The following is a 23,796-nucleotide window of genomic DNA, read 5'->3' on the forward strand; positions in this document are numbered from 1 at the left end:
GACAACAACAATCGAAAGCTATGAAAGATAGCCTACAGAGAATGTTTCTGTATTTGTGTGAAATAATATCGGAAGCTAAATTAACCGATTTGTATAATTAATTATTATTACACAATTGGAAAGTGTAGTTTCTCTAGATGGACATAATGCTATAATGTTATTACAGCAACTTCTGAGTGAATTGAGGACAGGTAAGATTAAAATAGCTTCTTATGCACAGAAAACTTGATAGGCTATTCTGTATAGTCGTTTTCTGTATTTCTTAAAATAATGTTTATGAACATATTCATTTTAGTCTCAGAGAATTAACGAACAACGAGAATGTATTGATTTAGTACGCAGTAATAGTATGTTAGCTTAGCATTCCATTATATTATAATCCAAATTTTAACTATGCTCAATTGAATCGTGTTAAAATACATAAAATATATATGCGTTAATTGCAATGCTAAAACATAGGGTAATGAGCCAAGCAGATTATGTTGCACTGTTGTAAAAGTTGTTCCTCCTGAGATTCAAGAGCTCGCACAACAAATTAAAAACTTACTTACCGGAGTACATCCGTTATCAACACATTTTTTATATAATATAATATAATATAATATAATATAATATAATATAATATAATATAATATAATATAATATAATATAATATAATATAATATAATATAATATAATAATATTATCTATACTAATAATAAATCTGTAGCCGAAATTTTTCTGGTAATTTTCGATTTTCCAAAAATAATTGGTACTAACATATATAATTAACCACCCTGAAACCGAAAATCGCTTTTTTGAAATTTTTGTTTGTATATCTGTCTATCTGTATGTTTGTTACCTTTTCACGCGATAATGGATGAAAGGATTTCGATGAAACTTGGAATATAAATTATGTTCGTTTTAACTTAAATTTTAGACTATATGGCATTCAAAATACATCATTTAAAAGGGAGGTTATAAGGGGGCCTGAATTAAATAAATAGAAATATTTCGCTTATTATTGATTTTTGCGAAAAATATTACATAACACAAGTTTCTTTAAAAATAATTTGCGATAAGTGTTATTCTTTGAAAAATTTTGATAGGACTGATACTTAATGAGATAAATGAGTTTTAAAATTAAAATAACTGCCAACTAAGGCCGTATAATGAAATAAAAAACAAATGACTTCGTCTATAAGGGGCCTTGGACAACAACAATCGGAAGCTATGAAAGATAGCCTACAGAGAATGTTTGTGTTTGCATGAACTAATATCGGAAGCAAAATTAACCGATTTGTATAATTAATTATTATTTCACCATTGGAAAGTGTATTTTCTCTAGATGGACATAATGCTGTAATGTTATTACAGTAACTTCTGATATAATATAATATATATAATATAATATAATATAATATAATATAATATAATATAATATAATATAATGTAATATAATATAGTATAATATATAATATAATATAAAATAATATAATATATGTAATGTAATATTATATAATGTAATTTAAGTTATTTGAAGGGTTCAGAACTATAGTGGGCCAAACGCCATTTACTGAATACGTAGAAAACAAGGGTTAAAATTAAGTTATTACCATAATTAAATTGAAACCTATAACAAGTAAAATAAAGTATACACATTAAATCTAAATGATGTCAATGTTCATTAAACTATGGTTGCATATAATAAAAATTAGAAACATGTTAAAGGAATTGTCATTGCACCTATGAGTGGTCTCTGGACCAAAATGATCGCATTTTAATTATTTGGATGCAATTTAAATTAAGTAACATATTAAACGATTTATCCTTCTATCAAACACGAATGTTCCCTGGATCAAATGTCCTATTTTAATTATGTGATTATTTTATATTTGTTTCTAACGGGTGCAGCGGAGCACACGGGTACGGCTAGTATAATATAATATAATATAATATATTATAATATAATATAATATAATATAATATAATATAATATAATATAATATAATATAATACAATATAATATAATAGATGGCCATGTTTGCTTGCTTGCTTGCAATTGTACGTGATTCTTTGCTCTTGAATTCAGGAATTCATCGTTTGCAGGACTTTTACTTGTTTCCTACTTGATGAGAACTGGTTCATCTTGTTGTGGAAGTGTTAGTATATCTTGTTTTAACTTATTTATGAATATATGGACTGATTTTCATATGGCATGTGAGATAATTGTTTACAACGGTATCCATAGTGCTTCAAATGTGTGATTGTGGCCGTGTGTTTCTCCTCTAGGAATAGAAGAATTATTTGTTTAATGGACTAAAACTTGTTTCTACTTGATGAGAACTGATTCATCCTGTAATCGCAGTGTTAGTGAATTCTATTTTATCTCATTCTTGTTTTATGGACATTTTATCATGCCATCAATGTTTGTTGATTTTCGTTAGCAACGCTATATTTTATTCATGTGCTTATGATTTCCAGTGATTTTCTCATCTGCTCCCTCTGTGGCACTTCTGATTCGTCTTCTAAGGGTACTTTTATATTTTGTTCTGAATGTCAATTCTGGTTTCATGGTGATTGTGTATGCTTATCTGATGAAGAAGTACAGCTACATAGTGAGTCTAATTCTTTATGGATTTGTCCTTCTTGTAATAACTTATCGGATACTACTCATAATTTTTCAACCCATACTGACGACCTTTTAGCTTGCTCTCTATGTTCTGACAACACTGATAAATTTTATAAGGGTCTGAAGGGACTACGCATTCATAGCGCCAAAGTCCATTCTAATGCCTCTCCCCTTTCTCAGCACCTTTCCGATACTTCTTCCGAAGACACCTTTTTTTCAACACTCTCAAGACGTAAGAATAATATCCCCATTTTACGTCGAATTCCTAAAGGTGCAAGTTGTTTCGCGGCTGATAAATTAGCACAACTTACGGATAAATGTGTCCCTCTCAATTCTGACCAATATTGGCATCATTTATTCCTCTTTGCATATATTGCTCTCAAAGTTCCTGTGAAAGAAAATCGGAAGTCGGATAAATCTTTGATCTCAAAAATTAAAGCGAACATTCAGACATTCTCACTGCAATCTACACCCTATAAACATAAATTTTCTCTCTCTACTTCTCGTCTAGTTGAAACGAAGGTAGCTGATGGTGATATCCGTGGAGTTGTTCGAGTCCTTTCATCTGATTATGGCATAGCCAAAGCTTCAAGTGCTACATACGAAGCCTTAAAATTGAAACATCCTCCACCTTCTCGGCCTCTTTCCTTTCCCGTTCCGCCTTCTGGGTCAGATGTTATGTTGACTGTCTCTCAAGACATGGTTCTTAAAGCTATACATAGTTTTCCCACTGGTTCTGCGTCTGGTATTGATGGCATCCGAACTCAACATTATAAGGACCTCACATCTAAATCTGCAGGTGATTCTGGACGTCGTCTCCTTCAATCTATTACTCAATTAGTTAATTTCATGCTATCAGGCAATGTCAACAGCCATATTTGCCCACATTTATACGGGGCATCTCTGTTAGCCATTAATAAGAAGGATGGCGGAATACGACCCATTGCAATTGGGAACACTATTCGTCGACTAACTTCCAAAATCGCCTGCATTTCTGTCAAAGAATCAGCTAGTACTTTATTACTTCCTCACCAGCTTGGTTTTGGCGTTGCTAAAGGATGCGAATCTATTATCCACACAGTGCGAACTTTTGTAGACATAAATAAAAACAATACTCATGTTCTATTAAAGCTTGATTTTAGAAACGCCTTTAACTGTATAGAACGCGATTCTATGCTCGAAATCGTTCAAAATTTTGTCCCCCAATTATATGCTTTTGTATGGCAAGCCTATCGGGAACCTTCTAACTTGTATTATAATTTGGATATAATCTCCTCTCAAACAGGCGTTCAACAAGGCGACCCTCTCGGTCCCCTTCTTTTCAGTCTTACTCTTCAATCCGTAGTATCAAAATTAAATAGTCCTTTGAATCTCTTCTATTTGGATGATGGCATTTTAGGTGGTCCTCCGGATACTGTCTTATCTGACCTTTCAACACTTATTAATTCTTGTCAACCTATTGGTCTGGAGTTAAATCCGGATAAATGCGAGTTACATTTTTGCTCCTCAAAGGATGATACTGCATTTACAACTTTTAATGCTCTCACTCCTGGAATTCGACTTTCATCCCCTTCCACTTTGACACTCCTTGGTTCCCCAATATTACTGCCAGCTGTGGAAGTTATGCGTGATAAATTAGATACTATGAAACATTTATTTATTGGCTTACAATCTCTTTGCACTCATACAGCATATTTCCTTAAAAAAAAATTGCTTTCATATACCTCGCCTAACATACTTCCTTCACACTACCCCTCTCTGATTATTTCCCTCTCTTCTTCTAGAGGCTGATTGTATTTTGCGGGATTGTTTGGAATCTATTCTTAATATCCAACTTGACAATCATTCTTGGGCTTTCGCTACTTTGCCTATTTCATTTGGTGGTCTTGGCATTCGCAATGTTAGCGATATTTGTGTGCCTGCGTTTTTAGCCTCGGCTCATGGAGCTCTGAATTTCGTCAAATCTACTCTCTCTAGTCACAGTGATGAAATCAGAATCCTTCATATGTCTGAGGCTTTTGAACAATGGTCGTCCGTTACTCACATTGTGGATCTTCCAAACAGTCCAGAGTCTCAAAAATGCTGGGATCTTGGTCTTGTTTCCAAAACTTTTGACAGCCTTTTTGCGTCTTCCTCCTCAGATTTTGACAGAGCCCGTTTTCTTGTTTTACGAGAAAAAGAATCGGGATGCTAGCTTTAAGCCTTACCTTCTTCCAACATAGGCACCTTACTGGATAATACGTCTTTTAAGATTGCTATTGCCTTAAGGCTTGGTGTTAAAATTTGTTTTCCACACAAATGTATTTGTGGTGCAGATGTCGATTCTTCTGGCCTCCATGGATTAAGTTGCCTCAAAAATTCTGGACGGTTTTCCAGACACGTCATGATTAACATCATCAAAAGGGCCCTAATTTCCGCTGGTTTTCCTACCATTCTACAACCCATTGGCATAAATCGTTCCGATGGCAAACGTCCAGATGGCTTAACTTTAACACCATGGTCCCAAGACAAATCACTTTTATGGGATGCCACTTGTTATAACACCTTCGCTTCTTCTTATTTGCCCAAAACTTCCAAACTCGCTGGGTCAGCAGCTGCATCTGCTGTTACAATTAAACGCAATAAGTATCTCGATCTTCTGGATAGATATAATTTTGTCGTTTTCGCCGTAGAATCTATGGGCCCATGGTGTTCCGAGGCGAAGTTGTTAACTTCTGATATCGGCAAGTATTTATCAGCACTTAACGGTGACTCTCGCTCTACGGCTTTTCTCCGCCAAAGAATTGGTATTGCCATTCAACGAGGGAACGCTATAAGTGTTATGGGGACTTTTCCACAATCTAAATCGTTGGAAGAAATATTTTATTTCGTGTAGAGCTGTAGAGAGTATTTCGCATCCTTTAGTTTTGTTGCTAATTTCTCGTAATATAGTACATTAAAAACATATTCAGGTATCACACCCTTGAGAAATCTATGAGCAATGTATAAACGACCATAAATGATCAGCTGAATCATTACTGTGCCTCATTCTCACGCGTCCCGAAGTTTGTTCTTTACAGTTGTTTGTAACATTACAGCGACACTACAGGTTGTCAGTGTCTTGTGTTTATTATTAGGAACACTGGGGTGAAAATTGTTTATGATATAGTGCTTCAAATCACTTTGAAATAGTGATCGATAAGATAATATAAGGTCTGAAAACAGACAACTAGCACTGTAACTTTTCAATATTCTAATGTATATGTACTTATATTTATTGTCATCAAAATCATGTATTTTATTTATTTATCTATACGTAATATAATATTATATATATATATATATATATATATTACAACAAATTATACAAAATAAAATTTAGAACAAGCATATAATATAATATAATATAATATAATATTATATAATATAATATAATATAATATAACATATTTGAAGGGTTCAGAACCACAGTGGGCCAAGCGCCATTTACTGAATACGTAGAAAACAATGGTTAAAAATTAAGTTATTACCATAATTCAATGGAAACATATAGCAAGTAAAACAAAGTTTACACATTAAATCTAAATGATGTCAATGTTCATTAAGCTATGGTAGCATGTGATAAAAATTAAGAAACATGTTAAAGGAATTGTCATTGCACCAAATGAGTGGTCTCTGGACCAAAATGATCGCATTTTAATTATTTAAATACAATTTTTAATTAAGTAACATATTAAACGATTTATTCTTCTATCAAACACGAATGTTCCCTGGATCAAATGTCCTATTTTAATTATGTAATTACTTTATATTTATTTCTAACGAGTGCAGCGGAGCGCACGGGTACGGCTAGTAAGTGAATAAATAAATAAATTAACAAACAGATAAAAATACATAAACAGAAAAAACAAATAGCTATATAAATAAATAAATAAAACTTTTTTAACCAATGGCACTAGGTTGTCTTTTCGACATTTCTGGTCTTGAAACACAGACGTTGGGTCTTTTTCATATTGTCCACAATTTCAATGTCCAGTTTATTATGTCCATTACATAAAATTCGATTACGCTATGTCCATAAATATATGTCCTATGAAGTATATGTCCACTTCATTTTAGTCCAATTGCACAAATTTTATGTCCACATTTTTACGTTCAGTACATGATTGTACAATACATTATGTCCTTCTGCAAGTTTACTTCGATCCCCTACTCAATCTCTTCTGCCTGTTCATCTTCATACAGCTTCAGATGATAACAAATAGCTCTGAGATAAATTCTGATGTGCCTTTCTTCGTTGTAGTGGTTGTAATTCCGAACAATCCTTTCTACTCGACTTAAATTTTGTAGGTACGATCATTTAATAGGGTGTCGCACATTAAAATGCTCGCCAAGCAATTTGATTATTATAATTTCATTATTCCTTTGTTTTTTCTTGATAAATTCCATGAATTTCCAGACCGATGCGTGATGCGTGACGATGTGTTTCTGAAAGCGGTTGTGCCAGCCCTCGACTATGTTAGTTGTTTGATGTTGTCCTGTCAGAACCTGATTATAAGTGTTCCATATTTTAGGTGCGAATCTAGGTGGCATTGTTCTTCTTCTTCCTCGAGCAGGTGTTCCTCGGATTAAGTTCTTTCCATGTACAATGCTAAATCCATTACGTCAGGCTCAATATTATCTACAAGGCTATCAAAACAGCCCGAACATCTTCCAATGTACAAAAGGTATTGACTTAAATATAAGAGGACCTACATAAAAGTGTACATAATAGTCATGGACTCAAAAAAATGGACGCACATAAAATGTGAACATAAATGAAAGTGGACAAAAATATTAGAAGATATAAGTCATATGGACATGGTTTCAATGGATTTAACGTTTTGGAAGCCTGGTCTTATCTTCTGGCATTGGCTTAGTTGTAATGCAACTCTGAGGTTGGGGTGTCTGGAAGGCGGAGATACATTAGCCCGATGATATGATGGGATGATTATGATTATGTTTTTCGTCCAGACTATGGACGAACACAGAAATAATACCCTTTAAGAAAAAATTCCTGTGCTCTAACCGGGAATCGAACCCGGGACCTCATGAACTATAGCCAGAAGCTCTGACCATTAGACCATATAAATAAATAAAAGTTTCCAAAATTAGATGAAGGAAGATATAACATGGTACACTATATGCACTGGACCTTACATCCACAAAAAATCACAGGGAAAACACCTTTTTTATATAGAGGGTTTTCATTTAAAAACTTCCCAGTCTAAATAACTAATTATTATTTAAATTTAATTCAATTAAACAAAAAACACGTCAATTTAGATATTGAGGGGAAAGCCTGAAACAAAGCTTAATTGTATTTTAGATTTTACCCCCCAGCCACCCCAATTTGAAAGTTAAAATGGCTCCCGTATATTTTTATACTTAAATAAGAAAGAGCATTCAATTGTTTATACACCTCATTCATTGTTTTCGCATCTTTTGTTTTCTATCGTAGCCTGGCACGATTTTAGTAGTAGTAGTAGGGTTAAAGAAGGGCGCGTCACCTACTATGGCTATTTGCGCCCTTATCTAAAATTCTTAATATAACAAAGACATAAATAATATAATAATCAGAGTGCTAAAAGAAGTAAAAAGCGTTGTCACGGGGCACGGTTTTAGGAGTAACATAGAAACTGACACATGTATATTTTGTTGCGGAATAAAAGTTATAAGACATATATGTTAAGACAGATTGGAGTGAACGCAATTGTATGAAAAAGGAATAGCTACATTCTAGTAATGAAATTGTATTAGCCAAAATGTCAAGAATTACTAATGAACAGTAATACAAAACATTAGGAAGATAGTTTTGGAAAGAGCGATAAAAGCGAATGAAATAAATAGACATATTAAAACAAATGTACATAATATTCAAAATGTAAGTATGAAATGAGCCGTTCAGAGCAGAAGTGGTGTAAGTCAAAAATGGGTAATGAGGGTTAAAGTAAACATTTTGTAAAATTCAGCGAAAAATAGCAATTAATGTTCAATTTATTTAAACTATTAGCAGTCAGTTGATAGCACGAAGGATATATTAACTGCTACTTTACGCTGTATTTTACAGAATCTTCTATATAAACAAAAGCCGCCCTAAATAAGGGTTCGATAGATCGGCCTACTAATCAATTCATAAAGAATAATAAGTAAACAAAACAATTTTGTGACACTTGGAAAGAAAAAGAAAAAACATTAAGATAAAAAAGGTAGGAAATCATTTACAATAAAAATTTTGTTGGGTACAAATGATTACTAATTATAGCTAAGGATGATTTTAACACGTGAGATCCTATGGCATCAATCGTTGCATCAGAAATTTTGTATTGTTTAAGTTGATTTAAAGTTTCACGTGGGATCGTGCCACGGGCACCGAACATGAGCCCAAAAACTGTCCAATGTGTAATGTGGTATTGTGCTCCAAGATGCTGACAACAAGGCTCATATATGACTTGTTTTTCACGACACACCTCTTGTGGCTGTTGCTCATGCATCTCAAAACTGATTGTAGGATCAAGAATGACACCCTTATCCTTCTGCCGATCAATTATGATGATATCAGCCCGTCTAGTAGAGCCATCAGAAGAGACGCAACCACACACTTTTCACTTACATCACTTTTGCTCTGAACGGCTGAAATGTAAATGGACCTTCCTATGCATGTACAAAATGATATGTTGATAAGTAAGTAAACGATAGCTAAATCACCGGAGGTCAATGCTGTCATTCAACATCGTGATGCATTGCAATCAACCAAACAAATAAATATTAGGCCTGTTACAGTTCAATGTACAGTATACATACATCATGCAACATACTATAAGGAGATTTAGCTAAATTACCATTACTTCAAGCCCCATAATATATAATAAATGTGTAATGATTATAGCTCACACTATATGTGAATTACCGTAAGTTACAGTGTCCAATTCATTTTGAGACAAAGGAAGTGAAGGCTGAAGCAGGTGTTTCCACTTGATGGTAAAATCTAGTAGAATACGTAATGAGAGCTACTGGATTGATGTAATTCTGAATTCCAATGCTCAAACCCGTTACAATGTGGTCAGAGTTTCGAGGGATATAGGAATTCGAATCTATCTCACGAGTTGTATAGAAAATTGGCGATTTATTTCAAACAGCCTTCAACTACGGACAGTCTGTGCAGTAAAAAATTCAACATAGTATATCTACAGGCATCCTCCGCTGTATATTAAGGCGTAGCGTTTCATATATATAGAGTGAACCTTAAGTAATGTTATTAATTTCACGGGGTTATTCTTTGATATTTTTCAAACAAATATTTAATACAACTGTGCTCATTTTTGCTTAATTTTCGAGATAAAAATTGCTTTATATGAAATATTTCACAGCGTTTTTTTTTTTTTTTTTTTTGCAAAAACCAATAATTTAATTCCCAATATACTCATTCAATTTAAGAAAGCAGAGTATTATGATAATGAATTATTTAAATAATTTTATTCCCTTTTCTTTAAATGTGTAGAAATTTGATCCGAACAAGTGTAACTTTTCGTTCTGAAAAATAATTTAAAAATGTTACATATTACCACCATTGCCATAACTTCATTGTATATGCTGTATGTGCCCACCATTTTGTTCTTGTACAAGTTACAGCTTTTCTTGAATGCTGTGTGCAATAGCTCTGGAATATTTGGTACAGTGTGTGCCCTTGAGCTCATCAATTGCTGTAAATTTGCCCAAGGACACTATTCCCTTGAGATAGCACCACAACCAATAATCTGCTAAGTTAATATCTGGTGATCTTGCAGGCCAAGTTATAGGAAAGTGCCTACTGATAACACGACGACCAGAAGAATTGGAAACAAACAAACTCGTTATGCAAGGATATCCTACTTCTTATGAAATGGGTAGTGTCAAAATTTTTAAGATTGTGTAGATATATGAGCAGTTGAGGCTTCTTTTACTTTTGAAGAACCCTACATGTAAATTACTGTTTATGTAACCTAAACTACTTAAGAGCAGATAGTCTAATAGTGTAGAATGAGTTACACAATATTTGTAAACATTTGTATCTTGTGTCGGGTAAGACCGTGGTCTAGGTAAGGCAATAGTTTTCTCCAGGAGCTCTGGTTCACTTGTGGCAACTCGTCTCGTCTCGTCTCATCTTATCTCATCTCATCGCTGGCGTACCACAGACCAATCTCCTATGACACACCCAGGGCAATGACTCTGTCGGTAAATTGGTCTACACAATTGATGAATAACGAAAAGTCAAGTACCGTCATTAGTAAAGGAAACAATTAATTGATATAACCCTGTAAACAATTTCAAGAATGCTGCCCTAATATCGGTGTGAAACTGGGAGTTAAATAAAAGGAATGTAATAATTATAATTCAACTCATGAATAAATTATTCATGCTCGGAAATAAATTGAATTAATACACTTACTCTATATTACATATTTTAATTATTGCTCTTCTAAAATTTTTCTCTCGGTTCTTGAAAAGTTCAAGATAATTAGGCAATGCATTGAAGACTATGGTACGCGAATTCCTTTGACGGTGCAGGATTAGAAATGAAATAACAGTAGATTAGTGTACCTGAGAACAGAATGGAAAACCTTCGACGGTGGAGTGAGGCAAGATCGTCACACGTCGCGTGGATTTACTGCACAGCTCATTGTATATAAATCACTAATCATTCCTTTGTCCTTTGACTAAAGGAGTAAGAATCTTAGAATGTTGCTCTCAACACATTCTTTCAATTTTATACAAGAGGGTCTGATTTGAAATAAGAACTTGTCAGAATACAACTCTAAACTTCAATTTTAAGGTTCACTATAACCGAAGCGAGGGTTCACTATAAACGGAAATAGTAATGTACTTTTTAATGTATGTGGTTCGGGAACAACGATTTAGGTTCACTACAGCCGAATGTTCACTATAACCGAGTTCACTATATCCAGAGTTCACTGTAATTATATAATAAAATTAAGGAATGCTAAAACTGCATTCTGACGTTCACTCTTGTTTCAATAACTGAAATAACAATAAAATAAAATACATTATAAGTATTATATATAGATGATAGTAATATCTCAAAAATACTCCAATTCTGAGGTATAAAAATTATTGTGGTTAATATCATTCCTGTTGAAATAAATAAAGAAATGTGTTAGTTTCATATGAATCGCTCTGTATAAATCTAAGTGGGGTGAAAACATAGAAAAGGTACTGACAAGCACGAGTGTCTAACAACTATCTATTTATACATACATAGGAAGGGAATCTGTGAGCAGACACAAAAAATTGTGACTAAAAATATAAAAAATGCTTTAATACGTACAATAATAACACAGAAGAAAAAAGTCATTTTACATGTACTGCAAATAAAGATATAATGAACGCCAATATTATCGTACAAAGAGAAAGAGGAAATTCATAACAAGAAGATGATAAAGGATTAGCAAGAAGAAGCCATTTCCCTGTCTAAATCTGACAAAGAAGAATAATTTTAATATTTGTATTAAGGCAGGCATGTCAAAAATCAGACACTGAAAGTGCAGTGTATGTGCGCGGAACGCCGGTCTGTGCAGATTGCGTCATTCACGTGTTGCTCTTACCAGTTCTTAGCTGGAGGGATGTACAAGAATCTATTCTGCGCTTCTAGTGTTCAATTAAATTGACATTTGGACATTATAAACATACTTAGAGAAGGAAAAAACACATTTATTGTCAGTGTCTATATTTGACAATAATTGTAACATAAGAAACAATAGACTGACTCAGTTACAATTCACAATGAAGTAGTTTGTAAAGAATCATTTATTTACATGATTTGTATACAGTATTTGAAGAAAATATAAATATTGCAGTAATTTCGAAACAACAAAAAACGAACACGATATTTCATTTTACGTAGTAGGTACTGATTATTTCAAATTAATACTCTTTCATTGTTCCTCAAGCATTACTGGCACCATTGGTGCACAAATGCTAAGAAAGAAAATATTTTACTCCCAATTACATGCAATAGGACATTGTGAGGCTTTTCCACTGGAATCATTTCCTTGCTGTATATTAATATAAATTCACATTATTATTAATAAAATGAGCTTGAATTTAAATTTATATATAGTTTATTTGGAAAACGTTGAGAGCAAGTATTAGCAAGTTGGGAGCGTTACTGAATTGAGTTAAAAGAGTACTTCACAAGCTGTGAAGTGAGGACATTTTCTTTATTTCAGGTTTAAAGATTTATTAACGTAAGTGTATTAAGATAATAATAACGTGAGGTGGAAAATTCGCCATTATGCATTATTTTTCTAGACAATTTTTCCGCCTTACAAATAGTTGCTTTCTTCCTTCCCTTACAACCTCAAGAGCCTCACATGTATTCCTCACTATATTCTCATCACTTATCAGCTTATCAAATAAAAGTTGTAAGTCGTGTAACCATTGATGGCTGTGTTAGTACAGACTCCAAAAGAACATCATTGTCATGTTTGTCTTGCCGTGAGAGTACTAATTAAGAAATAAGAGCAGGCGAATATCATATTTTGAGAACTTTATTAATATGATTTAAATTCTCATATCACTATTAGGTCCACATGATATGATGAAAGCCTTTCATTTTAAAATAATTACTATTGGCTGAGAAAAACATCATAAGAGTTATGTTATATGATTCGTGATTTCTCTTCTTCGTTATATCTGTGGACTCCGCACTTTATTTTTCATAACGCATTCACAATCACAGCTCAATGAACACCCGTACTGATCTGTGTTAATGAAACCAAAGCTGATCTGCTACTATAGGTACTGTACAGCCCTGTCGCGCTCCCCTCCAAGCCGATTCGCTCCCTCCAGGCAGGGGAATAGGAAGTGCACATTGCACAGAGATCAGTGCACAATGTGCGCGACTGCACAATGTGCAAGGTTTTGACATGCCTGTATTAAGGGGACACTTATGTGAGTTTTAAATCTTTTACAATTTTCATCCAAAATTTATGAATTTTAAACTACACAATACAAAATTTGGTGCCATTAGGACTAATAGTTTTGAAATGATATTTTTTAATGTATTTTATATTGAGTCACTAAAAAGGCTCCTTGCGTCACAATTTTCACAATTTTTACTTTATATTAGTTCAAACGCTTCAAAATAGTCATGGCAACATAAATTAATTAGCTTCTTGAGCTCGGTCTAAATACAGAGTAATTAGAAGAATAGTAGGTGCCAAATCTAGGCAATCTTGTAGGACTATCTTCAAAAAACTACAAATAATGCCCATGGCTTGTCAGTATATCTTTTCATTAATAGTCTTCCTCGTATGTAATCGTGAAAACTTTGCAACTAATTCAACAGTTCATAGCATAAATACACGTCAAAGAAATGACTTTCATACTCCATCGGCAAGTCTATCGTGCTATCAAAAAGGAGGGCGTTATATGGCAGTAAAAATTTTTAATAGCCTCCCTATCGATATAAAAAATGAAACTCAAAACATAAGATTATTTAGGGCCAAATTAAAGAAGTACCTAATTTCGCACGCCTTCTATTCTGTAAGTGAATTCATGACATTCAATAACACTTCATGAAATTGATACTAAACCTATGTGTTGTACTAGTAGACTATATTGTAAATCTCGTCTGTATATATATTTCATCAAGACTGTGACTATAAATTAATACTTTATAATAGTATTAAGTTTTTTGACTTGTTCCATATTCTAGCTGTAAAGCAATGTATGTATACCATGGAATGTTAATAAATACAATACAATACAATGCAATACAATACAATACAGAGTCACAATACATTTTTAAGTGGATTTTATTAATTTTTCACAATTATTTCACCGTAGTGTCCCCTTTAAAAAATTAAAATGTGTCTAGTTTTTTACGCATTGCTATTATTGAATTACTCCCATATTTCTTACCGAAAAGTGGCGCTATCATTATTCACCGACTTCCATCATGCAGATAGCAAAATAGTAGCAAAAGCATTTCTAGACAATATTATTTTACCGCTAATTGTTGTTATATTAAAAATTAGAATGAAAGACATAGCTTCAGTCCAAAACGTCCTACACGACGTAATACTTTGTTCACAATCAAAGTTTTAATGACATAGAGGAGAAAATACTAAAAATGTTACTAAAAATTTATTTTTATCTCACAATTCGCTACACAAATTCATATGTCACACAGCATTATTGATAAATCTGTTGAAATGAGAGTCAGTGATGAATTTAGCAATGTATGGGACCTCATCGTTTAATAATTCACCGACTTTTTTTTTTTTTGGGAATGTGGAAGATGAATTAATAATTTACCACCCTGGGTTTAGGACCACAACCGCAACCTCCCGCTGGCCACACGGGTGAAGCTAGCGTGCGATTATCGCGATGGGAGGCCCGCCCCTCGCGGTGGGTCGCCTTACATCGAGTCACAACTTGCAGACCATCCCCGGAGTTTGTGACATCATGGACTATTTCACCCTGTGCGCTCTACTTTTCCCAGCAGAATTCAGCACTCGCTGAAAATATAATTATACTAGTCTGCTCCATTTGGAAATAATTCCATTTTGAGTAATGTAAAGCCAAAGTTAAATGTATACATATATTTTCTGTCTCTCTATACAAGTACCGAGCTAATGTTTACAAATAATATACATTATTTACTATAGTCAGAAATGTTGTGCCCTAAGGACATTGAAATATGTGAATATAGACATATAATTAATTTTTAAAATTATTCTCCATTTACATCAACCAACGTTAGCAAAATCAATGCCAATAACATAGCTTGAATATAATAATTAGGCCCATGTAGTAATAATAATAATAATAATAATAATAATAATAATAATAATAGACAATGTGAAATTCATTGTTTTGACTAAACAGTTTACGATTCACGAGATCTAACCTAAAAATATATTTGATTTGATCACGTGAAATGATGAATTCCGAAAACAGAATAGGCCTACCCTACTTAAAATGCATACTCCTACATCGCTATCATGCTATTTCCTCTCTTGGATATTAATAAAAATCTGTCCAATAGCCACGTGCATTTTTCATACAAAGTAGATCTGTAAGTTATATCTTATTTAATTAAACTTATCTGAATATAGTGTTGAATTGAAATCACAACGCAACACTAGTGAATTATAACTGTATTGATATTAACATTCATACCGGTATTACTAATTAATTATTAATTACGTTCAAATTTAACAATTTTAGTTATACTTGAATTTCATCAGTTTTTTTTATTGCACAGCTAAATTATTGCCGCCAACGTAATAGTTAGAAAATAACTGCCCGTTGTCATATTTGTTATTACACGAAATTTGAAGCAAAGTTGGTAAAAAAAATTTAACCTGACGTCTAGAAAATCACTATAATCCAATAGCATATGTAATAATAGGGGAAAATGGTTAGGTTTCACCATTAGGTATTAAGTAAATTGATCCGGACTATAATAAACATCGAATTAAAATTCATAGTTATATAATAGTAGCTTCAATTTAACAATAAATATCATGTATTTTATTTTAGTAGGTTATTTTACGACACTTTATCAACATCTAAGGTTATTTAGCGTCTGAATGTGATGAAGGTGATAATGCCCGTAAAATGAGTTCGGGATACAGCACCGAAAGTTACCCAGCATTTGCTCATATTGGGTTGAGGGAAAACCTCGGAAAAAACCTCAACCAGGTAACTTGCCCCTACCGGGAATCGAACCCGGACCACCTGGTTTCGTGGCCAGACGCGCTGACCGTTACTCCACAGGTGTGGACTACATCAGGTTTATAATAATATATTCTGTATGTGAAGTTATTCAATAAGTTTCAGCTTCTAACTCCCTATGTGCTTAAACTTATTCGTATGTTGGTTTATTTATTAGAATTTGTATTTTCCCCTCAGTTTTCTTTTCAGATGATAATTAAGTTATCTAGATTATATGCCTATATTCATATATATGAGGTCTCGCCATCCTCATTGAATAATCACGATTACTATTTTCTGCTAGTAGTCAACATGTATATACATAATAATTTAAGAAAAATTCGTTCCGGCACCGGGAATCGAACCGGGATCTTTCAACTCTGAGCGCTCTTTCCAACTGAGCTATGCCAGGACACGATCCACGGTGCCGGCCGAACTCTCCTCATTGTATCTATATTAATTTTCATTTCTTATATTTTTACGTGGATTATTAAAGTGCTTGTGGACTTTCTCCTTTACGTATATGGTGACAAAGCCTGAAGTCCACCGGTGTAGCTCAGTCGGCTAAGACATTTGTCTGCCGATCCGGTGGGTTCGATTACTGCTTGGGCTAATTACATGATTGAGTTTTTTCTTAGTTTTCCCCAACCGTAAGGCAAATGTAAGGTATTTTTTGGCGAATCCTCAGCCTCATCTCGCGGAATATCATTTCACTATCACCAGTCCCATCGAAGCAAATAATCTTGTAGATGATTTAGCGTCGTTAAATAATCAAGTAAAAAAAAATAACATGAATTACAAATGCTCCTTAAAATACAATGCATCTGTTCAAATTTGTTTCTTGATTACTAGATATACATAAATATACATGGAATGCGAGTGGTTTATACTCAATAGGCTCTAATAGATTATGTTATAGTGAACCAAAAATTGAGAAACCTGGTCAGAGATACAAGAGTTTTCAGAGGTAGTGATATGTACAGTGACTATTACTTACTGATGAGTAAAATAGATATACAGAGCAAATGGTATAGAAGCGAGAAGAAATAAAACAAACAGAGAGGAGAGAAAAACCAAGAAATCTATCAAATGAAGCTATTAAGTGATGAATCGATACAAGACCTATATAAAAAAAGTTAAGGCTTTATACACACACAGAAGAATCAAAATATTCTACAAAAAAGCAGCAAAAGAAATACTTGGGATTTAAAAACCAGACAGAAGAAGTGAAGGATTAAACATACGGAAACCTGAAACACAAAAACTAGTCACAGAAAAGAAAGAAGGATATTTGAAATATCTTAATAATAGGAATGACCAGAATATAATAGAATTAGAGAACAAGTCAAAAGATACACCAGGAAAATAAATACAGAACACTGGGACAAATATGTAGCAGTTATGGAATATAACCTTTAATAAATTTGTCAGAAGTCCTAACGCCAAAGAAAAAGATAAAACAAATTTGAAGATTATACAAGATATAGAACTTGAAAATTATTATAGAAATGTATGGCCTGATAACCAAAACACAGAAGAAATAAGAGATAAAACAAACCTCCACACAGAAGCAGATGAACTAGAAATACAGGAAATGTTGGAAGTTCTGAAGAAAAATAAAAACAATAAAGTATGAGGAATAGACAATATTAATAGCGTTAATAAAATATGTCCTTAGAAATTTTCAAGAAAGACTAATACGCTTATACAACAAATGCTGGAAACAAAAAATAATACCAGAAGAATGGAAAATAGGCAGAATAATATCAATATTTAAAAAGGGAGACAAAACAAAACCAGAAAATTACAGAGGTACCTGCTTGCTTTGTGCTGCATACAAAACATACGCTAAGGATTAGAAATAACAGACTAACAAACAGAGCAGAGACATTAATATCAGTCTTCAACAGTGTTACCACAGTCTAGTATATACAGTCACGAAGCTCAATACGTAGTAAATATGCATCCATGGATAGTTGCTAAACACTAGGATCGCTACTATCGCCTCATTATAGACAATGCGAAATAGTACCTGCACAGTCTATTGTTCCTAGTACCCTCATAAACTCAAGCTTCGTGACTGTATATACTAGACAGTGGTGCTGCCATCCCTATAGGCACAACTATTCTCGAAATAATGACTAATATTATTTACTACTAGTGCTGCAACACTTCTGTTACTTACATGAGAAAGACTCGCAAGCATTTGACGTATTTGTGGTACACCCGCTCGCGCGCAGTTGACCTGTTAACAATTCAGTCCCCTCCCTCCCCCCGCGGGCCTGCTCTGCTTTCATAGCCTACCAATCAGGAGACAACTGTGAATCATCAGAGACAAGGCAAAAGTGACAATATAAAATTGACATTACTGCATCACAGATGACTGTGTTCGAAATACAACGCAATCATACGCTTTATTGGTGAACTGGTACAATTAATTTCATTAATGCCGGCACATTTTGATGATTGTTTACAGCCAGAACTTCATTCCTTTTCCATTGCTATGCTAGCAAGTATGTATACAAGACATAAATAGCCATTCCTATAAGCAGTGGCGTATGAGTTCTAATTTGTGATGACAGCAAAGCTGCTACTCTAGTATGAACACCACTGAAAACCGGAATACACAATGCAGGCGAGTCAAGCCACACATGTTGGTAGAGGTGGAGAATATGACATGGTTTCGTTGTGAGTACGACTAAAGAACGAGACGGCATTAATGGAATCCAAGAACGAAATAATTATTTTAATGTAACCAATCTAAAATGGTGGAATAATTAGATATTCCGTCTCTGGAGTCCCAATTACGTCATATAATTATATTTTTATTGGGAAAAGTTGTTCAGAATACAATTATTCTCAATCAATTGACTTAAACTCGGAAGCAGTGACGTCATGCAAAGTTGAAATAACACATAATCCGCAGTAGTACTGCTGTCTGTCTATGTAACTGTAAGAAGTGATATCTTGTGCTGAATAAAGAAATAAAAATATAGGACGAATCAATATCGTACGACGGAAGTACCGTAAAAAATAAATGAAAGCATAGGACGATCCCATCTCATACGATGCCAGAAGGATCATGTTGCTCGTTCAAGCTTACAATCCATTCACCGGTCAGTACTGTAGCATGCGTAAACAGTGTATCTGCTGAATAATAATATCGAAGGTTAAGGGTATATGTACGTGAACGACCACAAATATTATCAGAAAATGCAGGCTCTAAATTTTTAAAATTTTATAAGAAAATGAACTCACAATTGCACAAAAATTACAAGGTAGTACAACAAGACTTAATAGAACTTAAATATCTGATAAAAGTTTAGAAAAGGTTACTAATAATTAGAATTATTGCCACACGCAGCATGCAATAAGGTTGCCGATGTACGGTAGTATAGAAGAGGTGAGCGACCGCCCTGTCTCGTAGTATAAGCAGTTCATGTTAAAGAGTTGTGACTGGTCCAAATAGATAGAGCAGCTACAGCTAATGTATACCTATGTAAGCACTTGTTTTTGCATTACTGTGGTTGGAATAGTCAAATCTTAACATTTGTTCAGTCCAGACAAGAATTCAATCAAACATGCCACAATGTTGCTGTTCCAAATAATATTTTCTCCTGGAATACCCTTACCCCGCAGCCAGTCTTGAACCGTTGGAAAACGTGGTTGGATGCTGTTAATTATTATGCAGAATATTACGGCAAAATAATGGAGGTAAATGATGCATTGGATAGCGCAGACAGTTCCGCTGTTGCAGCTGTAAAATCATTGTCTTCCGAACAGCTATTGGAAGATATTTTGTTCATTGATTCTAATTTAAAAATCGTGTCCAAAAGCATCATCCTATTTGAATCGTCTAAACTACAACTCTCAGAAGTCCTTAATATAATGTATAAAGTATCACAAACCGTTATCCAAAGTAACAATTAACTAATTTCAGAAAAAGTGAAATGCAAGTTGAGAAAGATTATTGTTGAAAATTCTGCCTATTTACAACTTCGTATTATAAATGATGTACAATCGGGTCTCGACAAGACGTCTGAAATTGGTGTACTAAAAAGTAGTGACTTTCCGTTCTTCAAATATGCTCCTATTACATAGTGTGATGTTGAACGTACATTTTCCCAATATAAAAAAATCTGTTTGAGTGACCATCGGAGGAGGTTCACTTTGGCAGTCGCTCAAAATGTACGTAACTCTTCACTGCACATATTCAAAGATGATGTGAGTATATTACATTAAATTTTAAGAGTTAATATATCTCACTACAAAATAATTGTGTATTTACATGTTTAGACATTTCCTACTTCAATGGCCATTCATTATATTTCTTGAATGCAGAATACAAGTTTTATTGTAACCGCAGTATACTGCTCAGTGTTTACATCAGAGGCATACTCCGTCCGTCGCACGTTCCCTTCTCATACAGTCTATACCGCGTGCGTAATAAACCTTACGATTCTCGTGGCAATTCCACGAAGTCTACTAATAATATTTTTCAAACCAATTTTATCAAAGTATGAAAAAAAATTCTGCAATTACATCATCTGGTAACCATGACATTGTTATGGTCTCTCTGACATCTTTAATATTTTTCCTGCATGTAAAAAACACTTATTTCTGAAAATAGACTACTCTCAGACATGTGGAGTTCTTTATTTTAATACAATTAATTTTTTATTTGTCCTATAAAATATATTAAAATTTACATAATGTTTCGTGACCTAATGTTTCTATTTTCTAAGAACTGGGCATTATTCTAGTCTACCTTTTGCATAGATGCATATTAAATCAGTGTACAAAATTCCAGAATTCTATCTCTAATGGTTGTGCAGTTATGAAATAATGTGTGAAAATTGTCAAATTTTGGAAAATTTAATTTAAAATAAAAAGTTAATTCTAAAAAAATATTATTAGTAACCTTTTTTTATGCTTTGATCAGATATTTAAGTTCGATTCTGTCTTGTGGTACCTTGTAGTTTTGTCCAATTGTGAGTTCATTTCCTTATAAGATTTTAGAAATTTAGAGCCTGCATTTTCTGATAACATTTGTGGTCGTTCACGTAGATGTACCCTTAAAGGTTCTCAGGCGCACATTTTTGCAGCAGTTGGTGAGGCACTGAATATGTAAGTTATTATGCATTGTGATTGTACGGATCCTGAAAGAAAGGAAACTCAAACGCACAAATAATTCTATGATAATTCTTCTGCACAAAACGAAAGGTACGTAAAAATTATGTCTTTGCAATGCTACGTAGCTTATATTTACTTTTAGAGATGTCCAGATTTGTTTATGTTCATCTTGCTATTCCTGTAATCGTTCACAGAACCAAGTTAATGCCCTCGTACTACCTCACGTCCTCGGGCTATGTACCATGCTGCAGTCAACTTGTGTAATTGGTCCCCAACATTACACACCCAGTGATGATAATGAAGGAGAAGAACATAAGGACTGATGGATCACAAGTTGCGTATCTTTGAGCGATGGTCACAGCCGCCTTTGACGCATCTGCTCTGAAGGATGAGAACTTAAAGCTGGAGCAGAGCACTGAGAGATGCGGACTTGATTATAGGATCTGTGTGACAATGCCAGATGTGGCAGCATCAGCATTATACAGCAGAGAGGGTGATGCAGGAGCTCGGCGTCACAAACAGAACGTTCGCTTTTCAAATCAGATACTTGCTTAAGCAGTGGCGTTCCGCCTAAACCATCACTACACCTGAGATTTTGGGCACTAAAGATGTAGGCCTATATTTAGACACCTAAAAAAAGGTAGCTTATAAAATGATGAAATAGTTATACGAGTTTCTGCCAGGCAGTCAAAACGAGAATAGCAACGGCAAAGGAAGCTTTTAATAGAAAAAGGAATACCTTCTGTGGACCTCTGGAAAAACAACTAAGAAAGACACTAGTGAAGTGCTTTGTGTGAAATGTGTCGTATGGGACACAAACATGGACATTACGACGAAGTAAGGAGAAGAGACTGGAAACACTTGAAATGTGGATACGGAGAAAAACGGAGCGTGTGAAATGGACAGATGGAATAAGAAACGAAGGTGTGTTGGAAAGAGTGGGTGATGCTGAAACTGATCAGAAAGAGGAAAAGGAATAGATTCGTTCACTGGCTGAGAAGAAACTGCCCATTGGGTTAACAGGAGAAGAGTTGGAGACAGAAGAAGATATCAGATGGTAGACGACATTAAGATATATGGTTCATATGAGGAGACAAAGAGAAAGGCAGAAAATAGGAAAAAATGGGAAAGGCCTCAAAAGAGATGGGTGAAAAATATAACGGCCTATTACGAGCAAGGGTGGTGGTGGTGGTGGTGGTGGTGGTGGTGGTGGTGGTGGTGGTGGTGGTGGTGATAGTGTTGGTGATCATAATCTTATCTCATACCAGTTTATCAAAATATACCAGTCAGTATATGGTGTATCAGTCGTATTATTCAATATTTTAAGTGTATATTTCTTACGTCATATATAATCGATTTCATCCAATATACCTTCTTTTAGTTCCAATTATATATCTCCAACTGCCATGGAATTCATCAGTAACTTCTACTTCCACATTAACAGACCTTTTGCCTTTTTCATCCAAATTATGAGTAACTCCACTTCTTCAGTGGTCTTCCCAGTGATCTTCGTTCTTGATAGAAATCATCTCGAACAGCACAAATAATTGTGCTTGTGAATTCTCTTGCTTCTAGGTCCCATTCCTTCCTTTTTATTACCACTTGATTAGTTACATTTATTACACATCCATCCTGTGAAACCTTCTTACTTCATATCCGATCTAGCCCAGAATCCTCTACTGTTTTTCTGAGTTGACACCTATCCGAATTTCCGAAAATTTGTTTTGTCTTGTCCTTTAATGTACAGGACCGAAATCCCGTTCAGTGAATCAGTAAAAAACCTAGGTATTTATATGGATAAAAGTTTAAATTGGAACATTCTAGTTACAGAAACCTGCAAAAAAAATATTCTCATTAATCCAATCGTTTAGGCGATTGAAGAATTTTCTACCCTTTTCCCAGAAAAAGATGTTAGTGCAAACACTCGTGATGCCTCACTTCTATTACTGTGATATTCTGTTTACTGACCTAAGCGTTACTTCGGCGCAGAGACTGCAACGTGTTCATAATATGTGCGTCCGTTTCGCCTGCAATATTCGCCGGGCTGATCACGTAACACCATCCCTCGAAATGTTGTCCTGGCTCCGTCTAGAAGATCGTAGCAAAATCCACTGTCTTTCCATCCTCTTTCACATATTGCATTTCTCCACTCCTGTCTATCTCGCGTCTCGTTTTCAAAATTTATCCACCCACCATAACCTAGACACACGATCACAACACTCCTCAATATTATCCGTTCCCTTCCACCGAACATCCTCACATTCATCTTCTTTCACTGTGGTTGTTCCTCGACTTTGGAATTCCCTACCTGA

The sequence above is a fragment of the Periplaneta americana genome, chromosome 13 (assembly GCF_040183065.1).
Source record: "Periplaneta americana isolate PAMFEO1 chromosome 13, P.americana_PAMFEO1_priV1, whole genome shotgun sequence".
Classification (NCBI taxonomy): domain Eukaryota; kingdom Metazoa; phylum Arthropoda; class Insecta; order Blattodea; family Blattidae; genus Periplaneta; species Periplaneta americana.